The 13,514-nt window shown below is 51.4% G+C and overlaps 1 protein-coding gene across 2 annotated transcripts in view; it reads left to right on the top strand.

Annotated features, from left to right (window-relative positions):
* Window positions 1-13,514, top strand: part of TDRD1 (tudor domain containing 1) — a 1,654,170-nt gene that overhangs the window by 1,261,574 nt on the left and 379,082 nt on the right. The window lies entirely within an intron of this gene.

Below are 13,514 nucleotides of genomic sequence, written 5' to 3'. Positions count from 1 at the left end.
TGTCGACAGGGAGGGCATGGGCTTGCTCATGGCCACAGATGAGGGACAGAAGGAGGAGAGTGATCCCCTCCCGGACCTGCTCTCTCAGAACCCTGACGATGGGTCAGTAGATGATGGTGTCTTTTGTGGCAGCCTCTCTGGACATCAACAAAGGGATTGTAAACAGGTTCTTCAATCCTTTCGACATATGTTCTCTCTGACGCCCAGTCAGACCAATTGGTGTACCCATGAGGTCGACACTGGGGACAGTCTGCCCGTAAAGAGTAAAATCTATCGGCAACCTGATCATGTCAGAGACTGCATCAAGACGGAGGTGCAGAAAATGTTGGAGCTGGGAGTCATTGAACCCTCGGACAGCCCCTGGGCTAGTCCCGTAGTTCTCGTGCCGAAACCTCACACCCAGGGCGGTAAGAAAGAGATGAGGTTTTGCGTGGACTACAGAGGTCTCAATGCAGTCACTAAGACTGACGCCCACCCAATACCAAGAGCAGACGAACTTATCGACCGGTTGGCTTCGGCCAGCTACTTAAGTACGTTTGACCTGACAGCTGGGTATTGGCAAATCAGGTTAGCTGAGGAGGCCAAGCCCAAAACAGCATTTTCTACCCCGGGTGGGCATTATCAGTTTGTGGTAATGCCCTTTGGTTTGAAAAATGCACCTGCCACCTTCCAAAGGCTGGTGAATCGAGTTCTCACTGGGTTGGACGACTTCTGTGCGGCGTATCTGGACGATATCGCTGTCTTTAGCTCCACCTGGGAGGATCACCTGGTCCACCTGAGGAAAGTGTTAGAGGCCCTGCAAAAGACAGGCCTCACTATCAAGGCCACTAAGTGCCAGATAGGGCAGACACAGGTTGTATACCTGGGCCACCTTGTAGGTGGAGGCCAGGTTCAACCATTGGAGAGCAAAATACAGGCCATCCAGGACTGGGCTCCTCCAACCACCCAGACTCAGGTTCGAGCTTTCTTGGGCCTGACTGGTTATTACCGGAAATTTGTCAGAAATTACGGATCCATTGTGACCCCGCTAAACGACCTGACAAGTAAAAAGATGCCAAAAAAAGTTCAGTGGACAGCAAGCTGTCAGAAGGCATTCGATGACCTAAAGCAGGCCATGTGCACAGCGCCTATCCTAAAGAGTCCAGACTACTCCAGACCATTCATTGTCCAAACAGACGCTTCGGAGCTGGGTGTGGGAGCTGTTCTATCTCAACTGAATTTTGATGGTCATGACCAGCCCATAGCTTTTATTAGCAGGAGGCTGACCCCCAGAGAGAAGAATTGGTCAGCTATTGAGAGGGAGGCCTTTGCTGTGGTTTGGGCCCTGAAGAAGTTGAGGCCATACTTGTTTGGCACTCACTTCAAGATTCAGACCGACCATAAGCCCCTCTTGTGGCTAAATCAAATGAAGGGTGAAAACCCCAAACTACTTAGGTGGTCCATTTCCCTACAGGGGATGGACTTCACAGTGGAGCATAGACCTGGCACTGATCATGGCAATGCAGATGGGCTCTCCAGGTATTTCCACTTAGAGCAAGAAGGCTCACCTGGTCAAGGTTAGCTTATTGTCCCAAAGTTTGGGGGGGGGGGTCATGTAGGAGAGTAGGGTCTGCAATCCTATGATCACCCAGATTTTTTGCTTTTGCTTCATTGGTTTACGACTTTCCCTGGCTGTGGGCCTGCCAATCAGACCCACAGCCTAGCTGTTCTCTCTCGAAATTAACACACATGTACATTAGGTGCATCCACCAATTGGAACTGGGCCGCCTTGTCAGTCCCTGTCTCAGCATACCACAGGTATCCAGGGCATCGGTGTACCCAGGGCCTACCAGGGGCTGCAGCATGTATTATGCCACCCCTGGAATGGCCGCCCAAATCTGACACAACTGGCTGCACGACAGCTGGGGCAACGTGGTGTAATCACCCGTTGCTGTAGGTGTAGTATTCCTACACCTAACCCTAAAATGGACACATGGATTCCTATCAGTCACTCCTATGGCAGGCCTTATCAATCCTGAAGGCAGAGTGCAGGGAATCATGTGGGACGGTGCTCTGGCGCGAGCTGAGCCCGTCGACGGCTTGCGGAACCAAGTCCTAATAGCCGTTCCATGGTGACGCGGGCCAACTACTTTTAAATGCATTGTAGGAGAGTAGGGTCTGCAATCCTATGATCACCCAGATTTTTTGCTTTTGCTTCATTGGTTTACGACTTTCTCCGGCTGTGGGCCTGCCAATCAGACCCACAGCCTAGCTGTTCTCTCTCGAAATTAACACACATGTACATTAGGTGCATCCACTAATTGGAACTGGGCCGCCTTGTCAGTCCCTGTCTCAGCATACCACAGGTATCCAGGGCATCGGTGTACCCAGGGCCTACCAGGGGCTGAAGCATGTATTATGCCACCCCCGGAATGGCCGCCCAAATCTGACACAACTGGCTGCACGACAGCTGGGGCCACGTGGTGTAATCACCCGTTGCTGTAGGTGTAGTATTCCTACACCTAAACCCTAAAATGGACACATGGATTCCTATCAGTCACTCCTATAGCAGGCCTTAACAATCCTGAAGGCAGAGTGCAGGGAATCATGTGGGACGGTGCTCTGGCGCGAGCTGAGCCCGTCGACGGCTTGCGGAACCAAGTCCTAATAGCCGTTCCATGGTGACGCGGGCCAACTACTTTTAATGCATTATAATCCTTGCGGTTATTTGCTAACTTTGGCATCACATCACCTATACATGTCGAGTAAGGTGTCATACGAATGGGAATACGAACCCCTCGCCAGTCCTGGTGACGGGGTTAGCATTCCCCCCTTTTAGAGGGACACGACATGGAAGTAACCTTGAACCCCGGTTAAAGTTGACTCAAGCCTCAGCATCACAAAATGGATGCTGCCACCAGACACAAGTCTGACCTCCTGCTGCTGGGAGACCTTCCAGCGAAGGGAGCTTGGACAAAGGGTTTCCTGTCGAGGGCGGTGTTAGCACCATCCCAGACAGGGTTTGTGTATCCCAGGTAGGCAGGGCTGAAAGGAAGGTGATTGCCAGTGGCACCCCGGTGCTCACTGTGCATAGCCCGGCTCAAACCAGTTTCGGGGGCACACCAGCCCCTGAGCTGGCGCGAAGCCGGACAAAGGATAGGGGTGTAACCACCCCCCTCCTGGCTCCACCCATAGGTAGAACCTAGTCACGGGCCAGCCCCTTTTTCTTAGAATAAAGGTAGGAGCGAGTCCCCTTCCCAAATTGGATAATCAGATAATCGGATAACTCCGAATCACGAACTACTTACCACGAAAGGAACTCTTGACTATTTCTGAAGACTCTCCCTTGTGGCTAAGGAGTAGCCACCCTGCACCAGCAGGCACCATCTAAGCGCTTGCGGTTTGCTGTAAGTCTCTCCTACGGATCAAGACTGCCCAGCTCGACGAGACCCGAGTTCCCTGCCATCTCTGACCTTTTACCTCCCTCATCAGCTCAGCTGAGAGTCGTAGGTGTGACGAGACCTGCGGGACCGGCTATCTTCAGAACCTGCACGACGCTTATCTAGCACGCCCACCGAGGGACCCTCGAGTGAGTGCACCTAGGGTTTGAGAAGCCCTAACCCTGAGCAGCTCCAGCATCGAAGTCTGCCTCCCCAGCATCCCCGAGATCTGCGTGGGGGCCCTTCCGCTCCTTGTTGTTCACCGCGTTGTTCGACCACTTGCCGACCGGCTTGTGGCCCTCTTCACGACGCACCACGATTGTTTCATCACTAGTCTGGTTGCTCCAGACTGGCTCTTACTCCCCTTCAACAGAGGAGTACCACGGACCCTCCTGGTCCACTCCCGACGCCATCTTGACTCCCCCCGCTTGGGTGGCCACTGCCAAGATCCGCTGCCCCTTCCTGGGCCCAGCATCATCGACAGCAGACACCTTCGTGGGACAGCTCGCCCTCCATCCTGGTCGCCGCCGCGCCTCCTGGTCCGAGGAACAGCCGAGTCCGACGTCACCCACTCACCTGGTCGAGGTGACTTCAGCCGGTACCCTCCTGGTACCCCCACGATCGCTGGCTAGCGGTTGAGAACTGAGTCCCCTCTGCTTTCAGGTTTTCCTTCACCACCGATCCAGGCTTGGATCGCTCTGAACATCGTCACTGGTCGCCTGCCAGCAACTTCTTCTTTCAGGCTCCTGAGACTACACGAGGACTCCCGACATCTTGCCGAACTTCACGCAGCCGCAGCCTCCGGGCTAGGTAACTCGAGCATCTCGGTGCTCCATCGCAGGTTCGCTCTACAAGTGTCCAGTTCCTTTTTCGTTTAGTCCCACTGATCGGATCACTCCGGAATCAGTATCTCCAGACTCTAACCATTCGCATTTCACTGTTAGTGTAGATGGTTTCTCGTGCCCCTCGGGCATTTGCGTAAATTGTGCAACTGAAGTATTTTCCTAAGAGTTTTGTAGTGTGCTTAGCTCCCTGACTCATAAAGAGCCAGGGTAGTCTTGTTATAAATAAATATCCTTTTATTTTCATAACAACTTGTGTGGTGTCCTTTCACTTGGTGTTCAAGGGGTATATGTGATGGTAAACAGCTGGCTTAACACGCCCTCTAGAGTTTAGCCTAAAGACTGCTCGTATCCACGCTACTAGGATAGCTGGTCTAAAAGGTTGACCTACAACCAATCATCAATAAGGGTCGTTTGGAATGATACACAGTGATCACTAGAATAGTGAGCACTACATATCAGGCCAACTTCTCACATGCATTATAATCCTTGCGGTTATTTGCTAACTTTGGCATCGCATCACCTACACATGTCGAGTAAGGTGTCATACGAATTGGAATACGAACCCCTCGCCAGTTCTGGCGACGGGGTTAGCGTTCCCCCCTTTTAGAGGGACACGACATGGAAGTAACCTTGAACCCAGGTTAAAGTTGACTCAAGCCTCAGCATCACAAAATGGATGCTGCCACCAGACACAAGTATGACCTCCTGCTGCTGGGAGACCTTCCAGCGAGGGGAGCTTGGACAAAGGGTTTCCTGTCGAGGGCGGTGTTAGCACCATCCCAGACAGGGTTTGTGTATCCCAGGTAGGCAGGGCTGAAAGGAAGGTGATTGCCAGTGGCACCCCGGTGCTCACTGTGCATAGCCCGGCTCAAACCTGTTTCGGGGGCACACCAGCCCCTGAGCTGGGGCGAAGCCGGACAAAGGAGAGGGGTGTAACCACCCCCCTCCTGGCTCCACCCATAGGTAGAACCTAGTCACGGGCCAGCCCCTTTTCTTAGAATAAAGGTAGGAGCGAGTCCCCTTCCCAAATGGGATAATTCTGAATCTTGAACTACTTTCCACGAAAGGAACTCTTGACTATTTCTGAAGACTCTCCCTTGTGGCTAAGGAGTAGCCACCCTGCACCAGCAGGCACCACCTAAGCGCTTGCGGTTTGCTGTAAGTCTCTCCTACGGATCAAGACTGCCCAGCTCGACGAGACCCGAGTTCCCTGCCATCTCTGACCTTTTACCTCCCTCATCAGCCCAGCTGAGAGCCGTAGGTGTGACGAGACTTGCGGGACCGGCCATCTTCAGAACCTGCACGACGCTTATCTAGCACGCCCACCGAGGGACCCTCGAGTGAGTGCACCTAGGGTTTGAGAAGCCCTAACCTTGAGCAGCTTCAGCACCGAAGTCTGCCTCCCCAGCATCCACGAGATCTGCGTGGGGGCCCTTCCGCTCCTTGCTGTTCACCGCGTTGTTCGACCACTTGCCGACCGGCTTGTGGCCCTCTTCACGACGCACCACGATTGTTTCATCACTAGTCTGGTTGCTCCAGACTGGCTCTTGCTCCCCTTCAACAGAGGAGTACCACGGACCCTCCTGGTCCACTCCAGACGCCATCTTGACTCCACCGCGTGGGTTTGCCACTGCCAAGATCCGCTGCCCCATTCCTGGGCCCAGCATCGTCGACAGCAGATACCTTCGTGGGACAGCTCGCCCTCCATCCTGGTCGCCGCCGCGCCTCCTGGTCCGAGGAACAGCCGAGTCCGGCGTCATCCACTCACCTGGTCGAGGTGACTTCAGCCGGTACCCTCCTGGTGCCCACACGATCGCTGGCTAGCGGTTGAGAACTGAGTCCCCTCTGCTTTCAGGTTTCCTTCAACACCGATCCAGGCTTGGATCTCGCTGAACATCGACACTGGTCGCCTGCCAGCAACTCTTCTTTCAGGCTCCTGAGACTACAACGAGGACATCCGACATCTTGCCGAACCTTCCACCGCCGCAGCCTCTGGGCTAGGTAACTCGAGCATTTCGGTGCTCCATCGCAGGTTCGCTTTACAAGTGTCCAGTTCCTTTTTCGTTTAGTCCCACTGATTGGATCACTCCGGAATCAGGGACTTTAGACTTTCTAACTTCTCCCCTTCCACTTGCAGTGTAATGGTTTCGTGCCCTCGGGCATTTGTGTAAATTGTGCAACCAGAAGTATTTTCCTAAGAGTTTTGTATTGTGCTTAGCTCCCTGACTCATAAAGAGCCAGGGTAGTCTTGTTATAAATAAATATCCTTTATTTTCATAACAACTTGTGTGGTGTCCTTTCACTTGGTGTTCAAGGGGTATATGTGATGGTAAACAGCTGGCTTAACACGCCCTCTAGAGTTTAGCCTAAGACTGCTCGTATCCACGCTACTAGGATAGCTGGTCTATAAGGTTGACTTACAACCAATCATCAATAAGGGTTGTTTGGAATGATACACAGTGATCACTAGAATAGTGAGCACTACATATCAGGCCAACTTCTCACACAGGGCACCCTCATGGACATGCCCTTTGATGGCCGTCGCCTTTTTGGCGACAAAGCGGATAGTGCGCTGGAGCGATTTAAGAACTCCAGGGCTACGGCCAAGTCCTTGGGCCTCTCAGCCCGCGCCCATAAACTTCCGCTTTTCGCCCCTTTTGTGGCCAAGGAAGGGGCGCCCCTACACGTCCGTCTAGCCACGGGCCGCAGAACCATCCTCAACGCGGTCGCGGATGTGGCTTCCGCCGAGGCGGAGCAGGGGGACAGAGAGCTGGTCAGCCCACATCAGCCCCAGCAGCATCTGCCTCAAAGCCTTCCTAGTCCGACCTTTCAGGCCCAATCTACGCCAGTGGGAGGCAGAGTGCGCCATCACCTGCTCCACTGGCGTACCATCACGTCAGGTGGGTGCTGCAAATCGTCCGAAGGGGCTACTCCCTCCCCTTCGAAGCGACCCCTCCAGCCATGCCACCGCAGTACCACCGCATGTCGGAGGATCACTTGCAACTTCTGCAGGAGGAAGTTACGGTCCTCTTGGACAAGGGGGCCATCGAGTGCGTTCCTGGCCCAGAAGTTGGTCAGGGTTGTTACTCTCACTACTTTCTGGTTCCCAAGAAGGGCAATGGGGGCCTACGCCCTATCTTGGACCTCAGGAGCGTCAACGACTTCCTCCAGAAGGACAAGTTCAAGATGCTCACCTTAGCTCAGGTTCTGGCTGCCCTAGACCCTGGAGACTGGATGGTAGCTTTGGACTTGCAGGACACATATTTCCACATCCCCTTCCTGCCGGCCCACCAGCGTTACCTGCGGTTCACGGTAGGCCACAAGCACTTTCAGTTTACCGTGCTCCCCTTCGGCCTCACCAGTGCCCCTCAGGTGTTCATGAAAGTGATGGCGGTGGTCGCAGCTCAACTGCGCAGATTAGGAGTTCCAGTCTTCCCCTATCTCGACGACTGGTTGTTGAAGGCGGGCTCACCCCAGGCAGTCGTCTCCCACCTCCAGACTACGGCCTCCTGCATTTTCTGGGGTTCTCCATCAACGTGCCGAAGTGGCATCTGAGTCCCTCCCAGAAGCTCCTTTTCATCGGAGTGGTTCTGGACTCGGCGCAGTTTCTGGTCTATCCTCCGAAACAGCGGGTTCGGGATATTCAGGCTCTGATTCCGATCTTTCAGCCTTTATCCTGAGTTTCGGGCAGGTTTGTGCTGCGGCTGCTGGGTCTGATGGGCTCCTGCATCCTGCTGGTACATCACGCCAGGTGGCGGATGCGGGCTCTGCAGTGGGACCTGAAGTTCCAGTGGGCTCAAAATCGGGGCAACCTGTCCGACCACGTCCTGATCTCGGAGGGCACTGCAAGACAGTTGCAGTGGTGGCTCACGGACCGCGATTGGGTCAGTGGTAGGTACCTCTCCCTACCCAAACCGGAGCATGTGGTGGTGACTGATGCGCCCCTCCTGGGATGGGGTGCCACATGGGAGTGGCGGAGATCAGTGGCCTCCGGTCTCCGGCGGAGTCCTGGCTCCATATCAACCTATTGGAGCTGCGGGCGATCCGGCTTTCACTGAAGGCATTCCCTCCCTCTGTGCAGGTGTTCACGGAAAACACCACCGCCATGTGGTATTGCAACCAACAGGGCGGGGTGGGGTCGTGGACCCTTTGTCAGGAGGCTCTGCGCCTCTGGACATGGCTGGAACATCAGGGCATCACCCTGGTGGTTCAACACCTGGCGGGCTCTTTGAACGCCAGAGCGGACAAACTCAGCCGCAGGTGCATGATGGATCACTAATGGTGTCTGACCTCGGACGTGGCACAAGGCCTCTTTCGGCAGTGGGGAGAGCCTTGGTTAGATCTATTCGCCACCAAAGGGAACGCGCAATGTCATCAGTTCTTCGCATTGGAATTGCCAAGGCGGCACTCGCTCGGCGGTGCTTTTCGTCGCGAGTGGAGTTACGGTCCATTGTACGCCTTTCCGCCTATACCACTTCTACCCAGAGTGCTGAAGAAGATCAGGCGCGACCGGGCCCAAGCCATCCTTGTGGCTCCAGATTCGGCACGAAGATACTGGTATCCCGAGCTACTCAGTCTGTCAATCGATTCCCCCGATTCGACTGCCTCTTCAGGAGGACCTTCTGTCGCAGCAGCAGGGGACGGTCCTCCACCCGAACCTGTCCAGCCTCCACCTTCATGCGTGGAGACTGATTGGCGACAGTTGATGCCATTTGACTTGCCTCCTGAAGTCTGTGATGTCATTCTGGCAGCCAGGCGTCCCTCCACTAAAACGGTATATGCCTGCAGGTGGAACAAATTTGTGGCATTGTGCACAGCAAAGACTGTGGATCCCCTTTCCGACCCTCTTTCTGTAGTTCTCCTCTTTCTTCTTTCCCTGGCCCAGCAGGGCTCTGCTCTAGGCACCCTCAAGGGATATCTTTCAGCTGTTACAGCCTTCTTACGGCTTCCTAATCAGCCTTCTCTTTTCGAGTCCCCTGTTGTTGCTAGATTCTTTAAAGGTATTACTCATATGTTTCCTCCTGTCCCTTTCGTAATGCCTCAGTGGAACTTGAACCTGGTTTTAACCTATCTGATGTGCGCGCCTTTTGAACTGCTTCATAATTGTCCTCTTCGTCTTCTGACTCTTAAGACGTCTTTCCTGGTTGCCATCACCTCTGCCAGAAGGGTGAGTGAGCTCCAGACTCTTTCTTCTAAACCTCCTTTCCTCTCTGTCCATCCGGACAAGGTTGTTTTCAGGACTCGTCCTTCCTTTCCCCCGAAGGTGGTAACTGCCTTTCGCATCGGCCAGGCTGTTACGTTGCCCACCTTCTTCCGCATCCTTCGAAAGAGGAGGAGAGGCTCCACCGTCTGGACCCAAAACGTGCGCTCTCCTTCTATCTGGACTGCACAAAACAGTTCCGGGTGGACGACCAACTCTTAGTTGGCTACGTGGGCGCTAAGAAGGGGCGGGCAGTGCACAAGCGGACCATCTCTCGGTGGGTCGTTTTGTGCATTAAGGCTTGTTATTCCTCTGCTAAGAAGGAGCCTCCTGTGGGGCTGAGGGCCCATTCCACTCGGGCCACGGCGGCTACTACTGCCCTGGGACGGGGAGTCCCTCTGCAGGACATTTGTCAGGCAGCAACGTGGGCCTCGCTGCACACGTTTGCTAAGCATTACTGCCTGGACAGCCAAGTCCGGAGAGATGGCGTCTTTGGACGTTCCGTTCTCCAGGACTTCCTGGTGTGATCTTGGTTTGCAGACCCACCACCGGGGTTGATATTGTTGGGGTATCTATTCTAAGGTAAAGAATCTAACTAATGTGTTTCTTTCAGATGAGCAAGTTACTTACCTTCGGTAACGATATATCTGTAAGAAACGTTAGTTAGTTAGATTTCTTACCGCCCCACCCATCCTCCCCCTTCTGCGAACTGATATCTAGGGTTAAGGTCATCCCTTTCAGGGCCCTAGATTCATGGCACCAGTGTCGGTTTCTTGCATGTCTCTGCGTTCCTGGCGCGGAAAGCTATGTACAAGAACTGACGTCAGCGCGTGAGGGCAGCATCTAAGTACTCCGACGTCATCCTAGCGATCATGACGAAGGACGCGGAGACGCATACGACGCCTAGCGACGCGTAAGGGTATTGCTGACGAAAATCCTTCCGGATCCATCCTGACGCCTGGGGATATTCTAAGGTAAGGAATCTAACTAATTAATGTTTCTTACAGATATATCGTTACCGAAGGTAAGTAACTTGTTCTCTAATTACAGCATTCAGTAGGCAACTAAGTACAACGTTTTGAAATATACAGAATATTCTTTTAGTATATTTGCTTGAAGAAGTTTTTTTAGATGAGTTATATGTTTAGTACAATGGTGAAATTCATCTTGCAAGTTCAAAGAAACACTGAATAGTCTACACTGTGGACAGTAGAAATCGCAATTCGAATTGTTTTGATTTATTTATTGCAGTGTTTTCTGCAATTTATGTTGTATTTTGGGAAGAGGAAGTGAGAAATAGTATTAATGGATGTCTGTGTGACTAATGCCTTCAATTTACACTGCAGACAGCAGTGTTCACAACTCAGATCGATTCCGATCGAGTCGGTATTGTAGATGACGCAGTCCTGTAGGAAAAGACATTGCTGCAGTGCGCTCTGTCAGCACCATGCATACGCGTTATCGCAGGCTCTGCACACGCATTTTCTTGCTTTGAGTACGACAAACTGTGTAGCTCAAGTCCACCTTACATAGCTGTGGGTCTTTGCTGACCGCTCTGTCTGGCCTACACTGCAGAGAGCCGTGTTCACAGTTGAGATCGAGTCGCTATTGCACATGATGCAGTGTTGATGGCAATAGACATTGCTGCTAGTGCGGCCCACTCGCAGCACGCTTCATCGCTGGCTGTGCACTTGGTGAATGCTTTTGATGTGGCTATCTGAGTGCACTAGAACTGTTTGACCCTTTATTTTTTTTTAATTTTTTTTTTGTTTGTTTTCAAAAACCTTTATTAAGAGTCAAAGGTACACAGCAGAGAGCCTACAACCCTTATGGGCCGGCCGCGGTAATTAACTTGCATATGTCTCGAAGCACACAGCCCATATGCCGTCAACCCGGAGGTACGGCGGCGTTGAAGGATACCGGTGTACCAAGGTGTAGCTAGTATGTGGCAAATCTAGTGTCCTTCAGAATGTCCACCAAGATATGGGCAGAGTGCCCCAAGTTGCATTACAGTGCCAAGCAATCGAACTAACAAACTCAACAAACTACCCCCCCCCCCTCCCTCCCCTTAGCTACCGGTCCACACCACACTTGTCTCCCGTGTCCAAGGCTCGGGGCTGCAGCCGCCACCCCCCTCCCAACACCCTGTTTGACCCTTTATGATGCAATCTTTTTGTGTATTATTTCAGATGTACTGCTTGTATCTAAGTATACCACAAGTTATGGTTATTTTACGATAGAATCTTTTCTGTATTATTTAACATCTACTGTCCCTACCTTACTGCAGCATAAACTATTGACCCTTTTATTATTGAATCTCTGTGTGTGATCCAATGATTACTGTTGTAGTTGATGCTAGCAGCAACTATTCCTTGAGTGCTGGTTTACACTCACCGCACACGCATCCACCACAGACGTCACTGGTTAAGTGACCCTGGTAATAAAAAGGAGTCGAGCGCACGTGCCCATACCCACTTCCCCTATCCATCCGTGTCCGTGTGTTAATTATCTATGCATGATACTGCCCCTGGGCCGTACCACATCACATTGTGCTGTGGACAGCGTATGCAACCATGTTACCTGTGGCAGTGGTGAAAAGTTCTGTTATGTAGCATTTAGATGCATGGCTATCACAGGTGGAAGGCTGCTTTACAGAGCATGAATATTGATGAAGATGATGGTTGCATGTTGTGTGTACTGTCAGATATGTGTACATAGCAAATAGTTTTCAAAAAAGCTCTGTAAGCAGAAGAGAAGTCTCTCATCAAACGCTGTAGAGAGAATGGCGAAAAATGATGTAATATGTGACATCATCGGCAGTGCATTGCGGGGGTGCGAGTTATAGTTAGCTCAACTAATTATAACAGGAGAATTTCTATGGTTTTCTATGAGTGAAATGTCCAACTAACTATAACGTCCCTGAAACCTATGGTTTTTTCAGTGAATATATATAAACATATATGTATCTGTATATGTGTGTGTGTGTATTTCATTATATAAGTACAGACTGATATGAGGATATATATTTTGTTACTCTCTTTATGTTGTACAATGCAAATGTCTATCTTGTTACCTACCATCCTCAAAGGGTACTTAGACTACTACAATGTTTACCTGCTAAAACTTTGTGCTATTCTGGTTCAAGCATGTGAATGTATGAAAGATCAAATACTGGAGAAGAAAATGAGTTACCTGTAACTATGGTTCTCCAGTATTGGTATTTTTCATAGATTCACATGCGACCCACCCTCCTCCCTGGAGAGGCATCTCTTATTTTTACTCTTGTCACACTTGTGCTTGAAAATCGGAGGGACTCTGCCTCTCTTGGGACTGTTCTACAGGTTGCTGTCGCCTGATTGGTTATAGTTCAACTGTGGTCCTTTTTACAAAAAGAAATGGCTAGGCTATTGCATTGATTTTACGTTGCATTCTGGCCTATGGGTATAGCATTTACTACTGTCTTAAAGATACTATGGGGCTCCCATAGTGATGACCGGTATGGCTGCAGAGCATTTTCTTGCTCGCCTTCCTGCCTTCGAGCAGTGGGTCTCGTCTGCTACTTCAGCTAGACACCGGCTAGTTCTAATCATGGATTTGATCCAGTCAGTTCGCAGACCCTCATCCGGGGATTATTTTGCTTTGGCCTCTAATTCAAAGGTACGGAATCTTCGGCTAGATGTCTCTTATCAAACACGTTTCTTACATTCGGTAGTGACTTATCTGGTAGAGACAGGATCTAGCTGCAGATTCCTTACCGACCCTCTCATCTTCCTTGTTCTGTGAACTTCTTTATTTGTACCTTCTATGTCCTATTTCACTTGTGAGATAATCCTCCTGCTTGCTATTGGGCTACTCCTCCTTGCAGATACATCTGTATTTACAGAGATATATCTCTTGATCAGTACACTATCCATAGCCAGTTTCTGTAAGTGGCTCCATGTTTTTGACATGGAATTTAGTCACCGAAGAAATGAACGTCAGCGCGTTGGGAAGGGACATATATGGACTCCACCAACGTCACATTCCCTGGTTGACGTCACTGAGTCACCC

The sequence above is a fragment of the Triturus cristatus genome, chromosome 1_2, assembly GCF_964204655.1.
Source record: "Triturus cristatus chromosome 1_2, aTriCri1.1, whole genome shotgun sequence".
NCBI classification, from domain to species: Eukaryota; Metazoa; Chordata; class Amphibia; order Caudata; family Salamandridae; genus Triturus; species Triturus cristatus.
The sequence above is the reverse complement of the archived record's forward strand: the minus strand, read 5'-3'. Positions and strand labels throughout refer to the sequence as shown.